Genomic DNA, 12,578 nt, shown 5'->3' with positions numbered 1-12,578 from the left:
TCTTGAATTCTTGATAATTCTTGAATTATCTTGGATTATCTTGACTTCTTGCCCTATCCTTATCCTAGAGCTGCCACCCCTAGGGGTGAAATGGGCTTTCTTGTGATGGGCCTCCATCATAATAGGAGTCAAAACTTGTGAAACCTGAGCTACGCGAAATGCCCTATCTATATACCTCTAAACCAAGGCTATAAAAAAAATAAAAAAAGAAATCCTATTATTTTTTTAATATATATACCTTTCATCTTACCTTCTCTCTGAAGTGAATCATCTTTTTCTTGACCCTTTCTATTTCTAGAATCAGTGTTCTAAAGTCGTCTTTGCCATATCAGTGATCAATCCGACAATTTGCCTCAATCTATTTTAGAAAGGTAAGACAGGTCTCCCCGATTCAATACAATATTCCGAAAGAGTTATGAAAGAATGGGCCAACTGCTTGTAATAGGCTAGTATGGATCGATCTTGCGACTTATAATGATGGAGGCCCATCACAAGAAAGCCCATCACACCCCTAGGGGCGGCAGCTCTAGGATAAGGATAAGGCAAGAAGTCAAGATAATTCAAGATAATTCAAGAATTATCAAGAATTCAAGATAATCAAGAATCCTAGAGATCAAGATAATCCAAGACTTCCAAGATTCATGATTAGATCCAACGGTGGAAGATCAAGCCCAAGAATTCCAAGAGAGTTTGATCCTATCAAGACCAAGATCAAAAAGAGTTCGATCCAGCTATGTGTTTGAGATGTTTAGATCAACTACAGTTTTTCTTTCCTAATTATTTTACAATTTCTCAATGTATTATAAATACTGCTATTTCCCAGAGTTATGAATCAATTCATACTTCATATTTTCCAATTTTGCCTGAGTTCTCTTCTTTTAGTTTTCGCCACCTTTTCTCTCTCCTAGAGAAATCGGTGTTATTCGCTAGGTGCTAGCGAACGCCCAGTGCTTGCATAGCTAGCTCCAGTTTCCATTGCTTCCACGCTGCGTCATTAACAAATAAAATGTGTGGGTTTATGATCCTTTTCAACAACCTGTACAAAGTGTTTCACATCAATTAGATTGTTAAAAAATTGTGTTCCTGTAACTCACAACATTGACAAATGGATCATATGCATCTGCTGCAAGGTATGTGAAAGTTGTACCATAATCAATTATGGTTCCCCTATTGCCTGAAGTAGCAAAAACTGTTGGATCAATTGGTAGAATTTGCCCATTGACAACAATTCTCTGCAGATAAATATTATAATCAGGCTTGATAGTTTTGAGACAATAGGAATTTAAACACAATGCAGAATCAGATTTAAATGAATCAAATTTGATTTTTCTTATGCACATAAACAATAGTAGCGATGAAAGTGAAAAGGAGATGATTATCTAAAATAACAAACTTATCTAACATTGGATTTTAGCACACAAAGATTGTCATCAAAATAAAAGATGTACGAATTAGTTAAGATAAACTTATATTTAGACAGTAAGAAATGGTATGGCATGTTTTGGGAAAGAAATGAATGAGTGAATGACAAACAGATATGTGAACTAAAGAACATATTTGATGGCACAATGACTAGTGTTAGACACCTAGGGGAGAGACATCAGAGTTTTTAATTATAACGAGACTTCAACATAGATTGACACATAGCCCTTATTTGACCACATAGTCATGGATGCATGATTAAACATGTCAAAGAGGAAATTCCATGGATTGACAAAACTGAAGTGAATATATAACTATTGTGAGAATAGTGTAATATTATTAGTATTGGAGACCAAGATATGGCTTCTGTTACCATGGCTTAGTAATTCATAACTAGGGAGAGGTTGAGGATGTTTCCCACAGAATTAGTTCATCCAAAACTATAATTTCTTCTGTTACCTTGGTTCAATAATTCATAACAAGGGAGAAACTGGAAAAGGTAGTATTAGAAATGAATATACTTACGGAAATCTTGGAGTAGCTTCAACAAGTGAAAAAATGAGGGAAAGTAGAGTAAGATGGTGATCAAAACTTGTTCGAGCCAGCTGAACAAACTTAAGGAAGAAAACAAGCTTTAACCAAACTAATATAAAGGTCCAAATGATAAAAACAGAGTTATGATAGAAATGAAATAGAATCGAAGGAAGCAAACAAGATTTAACTAGATAGTTTTATAGGTAAGTAAAGACCATTGACCACTAGGGTTCTAATTTCTTTTCTCTCCTTGAAGAAACACTTCCAAAGGCAGTTGTAGTGGACAAGCTCCATATTTTTAAGAATCAAAACAAATATATTTAACAACGTCCAACCACAAAAATTTATAAATGTGTTCGAGAATAAGGAAAAATGTCCTTTGCAGATAAAAACATGCAGGTGTTTCCAATATGTCCATCCTCAACTTTTTATGGTACTAGTAATCCAGAAACAAACTTGAGATCAGAAAGGAGACTGTAAAGATTCGGCTACATGAAAAAGAAAAATGGCAAATAAAAGCTAATAACTCCAAGAAGAGGACATACTGATTTGGAACAAGAGGACTATAGACAATACTTGGCTCCACAATCCCACCAAAAACAAATATACCTCCACCACTATTATCTCCTATCAGCCAATGAGCAAACACCTTTGGTGCAACTCCTCATGAGGACAGTTGTGAAATGACAGACAGTTCCTGCTGCCCAAACCGAAAAATCCCATCAACGGCTCTGTCTGGCTTGGTCAAGTCTCCGGACTGATAGTTGCTACATCTGTTTCAAGAACCAATCTCTATCATGTAAGTTCCAAGAAGCATTATATTATCCTCACCACCCAAGTCATACAAAAGAACATATCTGATACGTAATGCCTACCAAGAAACTATGGTACCCGAAGAGTTTGAAACCAAATACTTCCCGAGAACGGTGTCAAAGAATAACATATATTGTACAACAATAACCCGATGTCCCACTTCCATCACCAATAATGAAAGGAGTAACCACATTGGGAATTCTGAGCAGTGCAGCACCACCTAATGTTTGAACCGTCAAATTACATATTTCATCTGAACAAGATACTAGAGAAGCTGTGGGTGAGGCAGCAGCATCAAAGAAATTCAAAGAAATCTGCGAAAATGTAACAGTCTTGGTAAGGATTGCACCTGCAAAAATGTCACTGGAAATGAAAGAAGAGGAAGGAGGTGGAAAAAAGAAAGAAAGAAAGAAAGCTTTAGATTCAAACCTTTATATTTGGGGCAACCACTGCAGGCATTGCAGGTGATCGACGAGACATCACTTCCGGTGTCAATTCGAACATAGAATTCCTTTGGAGGAATCCCCAATTTCGCTCTAGTAAAATCGATCTCGGATAAATGAAAAAAGAAATGTGTGAAAATTATTACAATAAATCCCCACCCAATAGATCCCATCTATGAACTACATCAAAAGCATCAAAAGAAGAGTATAGACCCAGATAGCTGTCAATTTACAAACTGAAGAATCTCATAACATCAAAAAACCATCAAATCCAGAACCCACTAAACAAAAAAGGAAAACAGTAAAGAAGGAAAGAATATCAAGAACCCATCAATATAAATTATAAAATAACGAGTAGGTAAAAAACAGAAACAAAACCCGGAAGCCAAACGGCTTAAAATCAACCAAGGACCGAAAGAAAAAATTACCCGACGGTGTAAGGATCGTAGGCACTCTCAACGGAAAAATCGATGATCCCACCCTGCAAGATTCGGCGGTGCCTTACCCTGTCACGAGCTCTAAACTCAATCAGCTCAACTCTCAGGTCCACCGGAAAGGCTCCTTCGAGCTTCGAAAATCGACAAAACACTACTGCTGGCAGGAAGATGGCACCCAAAACCAAGATCAGAAACCCGGCATTTCGTTTTGATTTGCATTTCACCCTCTCCCGACAACAACAATAAAAACGGAAATCCATACAGAAGAAATAGAGTGTGCGTGAGAGGGAAAGAGAGAAAACAAGAAACAGTCTAGAGACTACCAAAGGGCCCACCCAAGCAGAGAGAAATCAAGAAGAGGGAATAAAAAGAGTTACACTAGACGTTATCTATGTTTTCTTCTTTTACTTTCCACCTCCTAAAGCCTCTAAGGCTCTAAACTAACTAACGATGAGTGCGTACAAAGCCCTCTAAACTAACGATGGCCGCGCATCTTGCTTCTTCTGCTAACACGTGGCTAATGTATGTATGTATTAATGGAGTTGCTCGCAAGCTTTTAAGGCGAATCAACGGTCACCATTGGCTTCTCGGGATTACTTGGCAATTTAAAATAGAATTTCCATTCTTTTCCAAATGCGTTTTTTTTTAATTTTCTTTTCTTTTTAATTAAAAAATACGCCATTTAATTTTCGCACAGATGTAAGCCATAGTGCCCATGTAAAGTATGATGTGTTACTACATGATTCAAAGTGTAACAACGATTTAGATATATAGATACAATAAGTCCTATACGGGGTATGTCGTATTAGTATCGGTGAATGATAATATAGAATACGTTTAAAACGCATGTATTAGACCGATATGAATGCGTATTGTCCTATATTGCATTATATCAGTTGATACACACCAATACAAACTAAATAAAGTGTTTCTCTCAGTCTTTTCAAAACTAGACCGTATCGGACAAACGGATTGAAGAAAAACTGGTGACTTGACCGATTCGGTTTCACCCCAAAATCGTCTTTTACCAAAAAAAAAATGTTGATTTGATTTGTGCATCATTGACCAAGGCAGTCGGACCATCGACTTAGAATGGGCCATTTGTTCGAAATGGACGATTGGAGTGATTGACGCGGGAAGATGTGCCCATAACAGATCCTTGTCAGATAAATGACACTTTCGGTATGATTGGATCCTGCATCACTTCACATGGCGTTGAATTTCTTAACACGCTTTCAAATCACTAAGCCGTCATGTCTTAATATGTCATGAAATAAAATAATTTTATTAGTTTTTCGCCCATCCAAACTCCAACTAAAAATTAAAAGAAAGATATTAAAATTAGCATTTTATAAACAAATGAAATAGATAATCTATAAATTCTACTTTTACGTCAAAAGATGATTTTATTCTCAAGAAATTTATATAAATAAAATATTAATAATGGAATAATTATCTTAGCATTTAAAATTTATAATTTTGTGCTTCATATAAATCTTATAATTTTTATTTATTTTATAATTATTAGTTGATATTATAATTTACATTAAATAAAAATATATTTATTATTTCCAAAAAATATATAAAAAATGTTTACAAAATATTCAGGAATATAATATTAAACTTAATATACAAAATCCACTAATTTACATTTATAAGAATAAATGATTTTAATTTCAAAAATTAAAATAGAAAACACTTCTAAATTTCTAATAATGAAATGATTATTTTAATAATTAAAAATCATGATTTTGCATATAATATATATCATAGAAATTTTAACAAATTTGATATACTTTAAGTTAAAACTATATATTTTTATAATAATAAAATGATAATTTAATTTATATTTGAAATTTTAATATTTGGTCAACTTTTTATTTTATGCAAAATTTCTATTTTATGCAAAATTTTCTCTCGCGGTACACATGTGAGCCAAATGATCATGGACCACATCTTCAGCATGTCTGATCATGTCGAAGAGTTACAGTATCCGAAACTTCTATCTTGCCGTTAATGCTGCATTCTTTGGTCATCAGTTTTGGTTATAAATTTGAAGGTTAGACCAACAAGTGAAACTTATTTTCAGAGGAACAATCAAAGGGTATGGTTAATGTGTTGGTTAATGACTTTTACTCAAAGAGGATGGCATTCTAGGTCTCATGTTTTCTGTAAAAGTAGCAAGTATGACCTGACAAGCTAATTGATCATGATTGTGTAATAGACTAAAACTATGTTTAGAACTAGATGAATGGAATGGTGCTAAGTTGTTTCATTCAAGTGCTTTTTTTTAACATTTTTTCAGAAGAATGATAGTCAGGCTGCTTCCTTGCATCAAGAACACACATTGCCTATAATGTCCTGGTAGTTCTTTGATACTGGAAGAAAACAAAAAATTATTCTCTTGATTTTCCCATAGATTTAGAGAATACTTTGCTGGATTTTGAACCATTTCTACCCATCAACCTTATATTCTATAAACCATCCATACATTACTAGCACAAAATTAAGTTTCTTTAATATTTTACCCAACATAACCCATACCGTTTTTAAGGACCTACGTAATGCTCAAAAGATTCACAACATGCAGAAATATAAAATAAATCAAAATATTGACATATAGTGAAGTTGTGGCAAAGGGGAAAACATCAGATGCTTTGGCAAAGCTGAAGGACCTTGAACCTGATACAGCTTATCTGCTAACCTTGGATGGGGAAGGAAATGTGATCTCAGAGATGGAATAAGTACTCAACTGATACAACGAAATGACGTAACTAAGATTGTTCCAGGGGCAAAAGTTCCTGATGATGGAGTTGTTATAACGGGACAAAGCCATGTAAATGAGAGTACGATCACCGGAGAAGCAATGCCCGTAGCTAAGAGGCCAGGAGACAAGGTTCTGTTCTTTTGTTCTATATCTTTCTTCTTATGTTTCTTCTTTCCTGGGGCCATATTTGGTGCAATGATAAAATCTTGGGCTGACAAACATGAAAGCGTGGGTTTGAGTCTGATAGCTGTCACTTCCTGAAAGAAAATGCCTCAGATAAAATCTTGGGCTGACAAACATGAAAGCGTGGGTTTGAGTCTGATAGCTGTCACTTCCTGAAAGAAAATGCCTCAGATAAAATCTTGGGCTGACAAACATGAAAGCGTGGGTTTGAGTCTGATAGCTGTCACTTCCTGAAAGAAAATGCCTCAGTTTAGGTCTGAACCAATCCAGTCCACCCGTCCCAAGACCCCAGATAACTGGGACAAAATTTTGGTGATGGCCCTTTGACCCTTATATATTTCTTCTTTCTGCATTGTGAGTAACCTTGTACACTTTATCCGGAAGCCAAATTTCAAATTAATTTATGCTTTAATGTGTCATAATCAGGTTACTGGTAGAACTGTAAATGAGAATGGATGCTTTGTAGTTAAGGCTACTCATGTTGGGTCAGAGACTGCATTGTCCGAAATAGTACAGCTGCTGGAAGCTGCTCAACTTGCCAGAGCACCAGTTCAAAAACTAGCAGACCAAATTTCAAAATTCTTTGTTCCTATGGTAGCTTCTTTCTTTGATGACTTTCTCTTTCACTTTGAAGTTAATAATGATCTACTCTAGTCAGTTCTATTAGCTCCTTATGAATGGTTAGTTCAAAGGCTCAACATGTACTGTGTTTCTGTGAAATTGTTGATTGCTTAACTCCTGTAAGGTTGGGAAAAGTGGTGCTTGAAAAATCTATCTAGTAATGTCGTCTGATGAATAGTTTCTTTTGAACTCATTAGATCTTTACATTTATCACTTTCAGCGCAGAGATGTCTTTCACTCAATGTACAATTTTTCTTGATGATAGAGTGAACAATGCACTCTTGCTTATACATTTATCATATGAAGAATGTTAAGAAATTAGTTTCTCTATTTTTCTAATTCAAGTGTTTCCCCGGGTATGCTTTCGCGATTTTAAGGTGAAGGTAAACCTATGAAAGTAAAATACAAGAAAATGAATGTTGATAAAATAAAGATGAATTACTCTTGAAGCACAATTGGTTTCCCTGGAAAAGAGACAGATGAATTTAATGAGTATCTCATAGTCTGTATATGTCCTCAGAAGAAAAGTTATCTGCTCTATATTTTTGTATCTACCAATTAAATTATGGTGGATAAAATGTGACATTTATCTGCTGCATAATCAGTCCACACCACAAGATATTAACCCAACGAACAAAATGATATATTGTTGCTGGTCTTATAGTCATTCTATAAAATTTTCATTTAATTCTGATTAACATGCATAAATCAGGAACCACTCTAGATGCTCCTATCCACTTCATTTTTCTTGCTACACTCCCTTCCAGACTTCATGACTTCGGTTACTTGCCATTGCCACCTTCCTAAATCCCTTCTTGTTTTACATAAATTCTGGGAGATTTTTCTTCCAGATGCCAATCAATTTTTAAAAACATAATTTTGTATCAAATTTGTCTATCAATTTGCTGTTAGACCAGTTTTTCAATAATTATGAATAAATTTCATTTTAAAAAACTTTTCCTCTGTGCAAGGACCTTGACCTATTTGTTCTAAGACTTCATTAAAGTTCTTATGTTTCGTCGAAATAGGAATATAGGAGGGAAAAATCTCCTTGTCTTTCCCTTGATGCAATGTGTATTTATTTCCCTCCACCATATTGCAGGATGTTGTAGCAGCATTCCTTACATGGTTGGGTTGGATCATTCCAGGAGAAGTTGGTGTATACCCTAAACGCTGGATGGGTTTGAGCTGGCTCTGAAGTTTTGTATTTCAGTTCTTGTAGTTGCTTGTCCATGTGCTCTAGGACTAGCAACCCCAACTGCCATCATGGTTGCCACAGGGAAGGGAGCTTCTCAAGGTGTCCTCATCAAGGGTGGAAATGCACTTGAAATTTGAAAATGCTCATAAGGCAAGAAATCACGTCAAATAAATATACCATTTTTTTTATAAAGAAATGGATCTGAATAATCTGTATTGTAAAAAATGCAGTTAAATATCCAATTTTAGAATTGCTTTTTTGTTAGAAGTTGAGTTTATTCTGGACTTGAATGATTAACAAGGCCATATCCCTCAAGATGCTGGTACAAACTGTTTTGTTTGATAAAACTGGCACATTGACAATTGGAAAACTTCTTGTTGTTAATACAATGCTCTTTTTAAACGTGTCTATCCTGGAGTTCTGTGATGTGGCTGCTGCTGCTGAGGTGTGGTTGATATTTAACACCTAGTTTTGTTGGAGTTTCTTGCTCTATGTTCTGGATTAAAAGTTATAGTTTGATTTTTCCCAAGGATTTCTGAAAGTTCCATTGGCAGGTAAACAGTGAGAACCCAATAGCAAGGGCTGTGGTGGAATATGCTAAGAAGCTGCGTCAGAAGTATGGCTCTGCTATGGAACATGTAACAGAACCCAAGGACTTTGAGGTGCATCCAGGGGCTCGGATTAGTGGAAATATTGGGGGAAAACTGGTGTTGGTTGGCAACAAGAGGCTCACGCAGGCCTGCAATGTTCGACTGGGACCTGATGTTGAAGATTATATGTCAGAAACTGAACAGCAAGCTCGTACATGTGTACTGGTTGCTATTGATGGGAGGATTTCTGGGGGTTTTTCCATAACAAATCCTGTGAAACCAGAGGCAGAACGGGTTATATCATACCTCCGGTCAAGGAGGATCTCAAGTGTTATGGTGACTGGTGACAACTCGGCTACAGCAACTGCCATAGCAAAGGAGCTTGGAATTAGCAAGGTGTTTGCTGGAACTGATCCACTAGGAAAAGCTGATAAGATCAAATAATTACAGGTAAATATATCCAAAGGAGCTTGGATACATGGTGAAGTAAAAAGTAGAATGTGGTTGCTAGATCAAGTGCAGAGGATGAACATCGAGCTATGGTTCATGGTGTTGCTGAACTATTGTGGCTTAGGACCCTTCTTAGTGAGCTCGGGATAAAGGTCGAGTGTCCTCTCAGGCTGTACTGTGACAACAAGGCTGCATTCAACATTGCAAATAACCCAGTGCAACATGATAGGACGAAGCATATTGAGATTGACTGACACTTCGTTAGAGAAAGGATAGTCTCAGGGGAACTCTACATTCCTTATACTCCTTCCGAGATGCAGATTGTAGATGTGCTAACAAAAGGACTAGCTTCAATGAAATTCTTAGACTTACTTGGCAAGCAAAACATTACTGACATTCATGCTTAGCTTGAGGGGGAGTGTTGGTTCAATTGGTTTAGTGTTTATGTTAGTCTTTTTTATGTTTTAAGTTCTTAGTTATTGGGCCTAAACTTGTTTTATTCTTTTTTTATGTCTGAGTGTCCCACCACTAATCAGGGGCATTCTAATCCATTCTTGTAACATTACTGTAAAGAGACTGGGTCGAAGCAAGATAGTTCGTCCCATCTAGCTTAATTGTAGTAACATCCGTCAAAACGGAATCTACTGGAGCAGGTATAGAAGCTGGCACCTGCTTGAACTCACTTCCGTATGCCACCAATAATCAAACGAAAATCAAAGAACATAAAATTTTGACTATGTAAACTTACTTGAAGTCAAAAATTGATGATAACAAGTATACCCTTAAGTGGACGGTCAGCATGGCAGTTACATAAAGAAAGTAAAATAAGAACAAATAACAGGCCCATTAAGTGAGGCCCATCAACATAAAATAAGAGATAAAATAAAGGATATCACATGAGAGGCTGTTAGGGCCCATTCGGCCCAGTCTCTTTACAATTACTTTGTAAACATCAATATAAGGTTATAGGGCCGGCTGAAGTGTGTATGCCGCCATTCTCAATTCAGTTTATTAATACATATTTCATGTTGTATATGTGATCCATATATCCTAATGGTTGTACTAGTATATAAATTATACATGTATCTCTAACATCCTCTCATGCTATGATTTTATTGGGCACAGACTGAGTATGAAGTTCTAGTAATAATCAGAGCAAAACATAATTCGGAGGACTTGTTGGTTTATTGCTAACATCTTTAGTTCTTTTCTGCCATTATGTCAAAGAAGACTGATCTGCTGGCCTATACTGTGATAGTCCAAAAAACTTTGTCTGGAATCTGACATGATATGGTGATAGTGAATCATGTTTGACAATTGAACCCATCAATTACAAGGCACTATCTGATTAACTACAAGAATTGACAATATGATGTTAGATGTCTATGTAGAGCATATGTCTATGACTGTATTGACTGACTGAAATCAAATCTAATGCCAGATGAAAGGTGTTACTATTGCAATGGTAGGTGATGGAAACAATGACTCTCCAGCTTTAGTTGCTGTTGATGTTGGCTTGGCAATAGGTGCGGCTACTGCTGTTGCCATTGAAGCTGCTGATATTGTTCCCATCAAGAGCAACTTGGAGGATGTTATAACAGCCATTGATCTCTCAAGGAAAACTCTCTCCAGGATCCAGCTCAACTATGTATGGGCCTTGGGTTACAATGTTCTTGGAATGCCAATTATTGCTGGGGTTTTATTCCCTTCTACCAGAATCCGATTACTACCTTGGTTTGCTGGTGCTTGCATGGCAGCCTCCTCACTTAGTGTTGTCTGCTCATCGCTCTTATTGTAGTCCTACAAGAAACCTTTGCAAGCCCAAGACACTCAAGGGTCAATTAGTTACTCAGATTCTGGGTAAGGCAACTAGAATTCTTTAGTTTGCTAAACAGAAATTAGAAAGCCATAAATATACTTTTAAGCAAAACGAGTTACTTTAACTACAGGCGGCTCTAGAAGTCCCAAGAAGGTTTCCCATAGAGATGACATTGAGCTGTGGTGCAGATTTAAGCCCTCTGGAGGAAATACTTCTAACTTCTTTCATTAAGTGAAGGATAAAAGGTGCTGCCTGAAGGAATGAGAAGAAATAGATTATGAAAACATGGTAATGACCCCTCCCACACATTCCTTCAGGTTGTGAGACACTCAAATTCAATACAAAATAAGTTCAATTTATATAATAATAATTGTAGTCGTTCTGAAGCTGAAGATTGCATCTGGCCTTGGTACACATGTGAGCCAAATGATCATGGACCACCTCTTCAGCATGTCTGACCATACCAAAGAGTTCCAGTATACATGCATATCAGTAAACGGGTGGATATGGTCAAATGGTAAAATTTTCTCGTGGTACACATGTGAGCCAAATGATCATGGACCACCTCTTCAGCATGTCTGACCATACCAAAGAGTTCCAGTATCCGAAACTTCTATATTGTTGCTAATGCTGCATTCTTTTGTCATCCAAGTTTTGGTTATAAAGTCGAAGGTTAGACCAGCAAGTGAAACTCATTTTCAGAGGAACATTATCTAATATTCACCCACCAATCAAAGGGTATGGTTCATGACTTTTACTCAAAGAGGATGCATTCTAGGTTTCATGTCTTCTGTAAAAGTAGCAAGTATGATCTGACAATCTAATTGGATATGATTGTGTGATAGACTAAAACAATTTTTGGAATTAGATGAATGGAATGGTGCTAAGTTGTTTCATGCAAGTGTTTTTTTTTTTTTTAACCTTTTTGCAGAATAGTGATGGTGAGGCTGCTTCCTTGCATCCAGAACAGACATTGCCAACAATGTTCTGGTAGTTCTTTGATACTGGAAGTAAACATAAAAGTATTCTCTTGATTTTCCCACAGGTTTAGAGAACACTATGCTAGATTTTGAACCAATGCTACCCATCAACCTTGTCTTATATAAACCAACCATACATTACTAGCCCAAAATTAATATTCTTTAATATTTTAGCAAACATAACCCATACCCTTGTTAAGGACCTACCTAATGCACAAAAGATTCACAAGAAGCAGAAATGTAAAATAAATCAAAACATATGGTGAAATTTTATCCCCTAAAAGACAAAGTAATTATTCACTTAGCCATTTCAGTCAAAAC

At 36.2% G+C, this 12,578-nt stretch overlaps 2 pseudogenes; one reads left to right on the top strand and one right to left on the bottom strand.

Annotated features, from left to right (window-relative positions):
- Positions 1 to 1,067: 1,067 nt before the first annotated feature.
- On the bottom strand, positions 1,068 to 3,385 carry LOC148844783 (aspartic proteinase 36-like; annotated as a pseudogene).
- A 2,237-nt stretch (positions 3,386 to 5,622) lies between these two features.
- Positions 5,623 to 11,322, top strand: LOC148844782 (copper-transporting ATPase HMA4-like; annotated as a pseudogene).
- The last annotated feature ends 1,256 nt before the right edge of the window (positions 11,323 to 12,578 follow it).

Source organism: Nelumbo lutea, chromosome 7, assembly GCF_056320005.1.
Source record: "Nelumbo lutea isolate HS-2025 chromosome 7, American lotus-T2T, whole genome shotgun sequence".
NCBI lineage: Eukaryota > Viridiplantae > Streptophyta > Magnoliopsida > Proteales > Nelumbonaceae > Nelumbo > Nelumbo lutea.
This window is presented reverse-complemented; position numbering and strand designations above follow the sequence as displayed.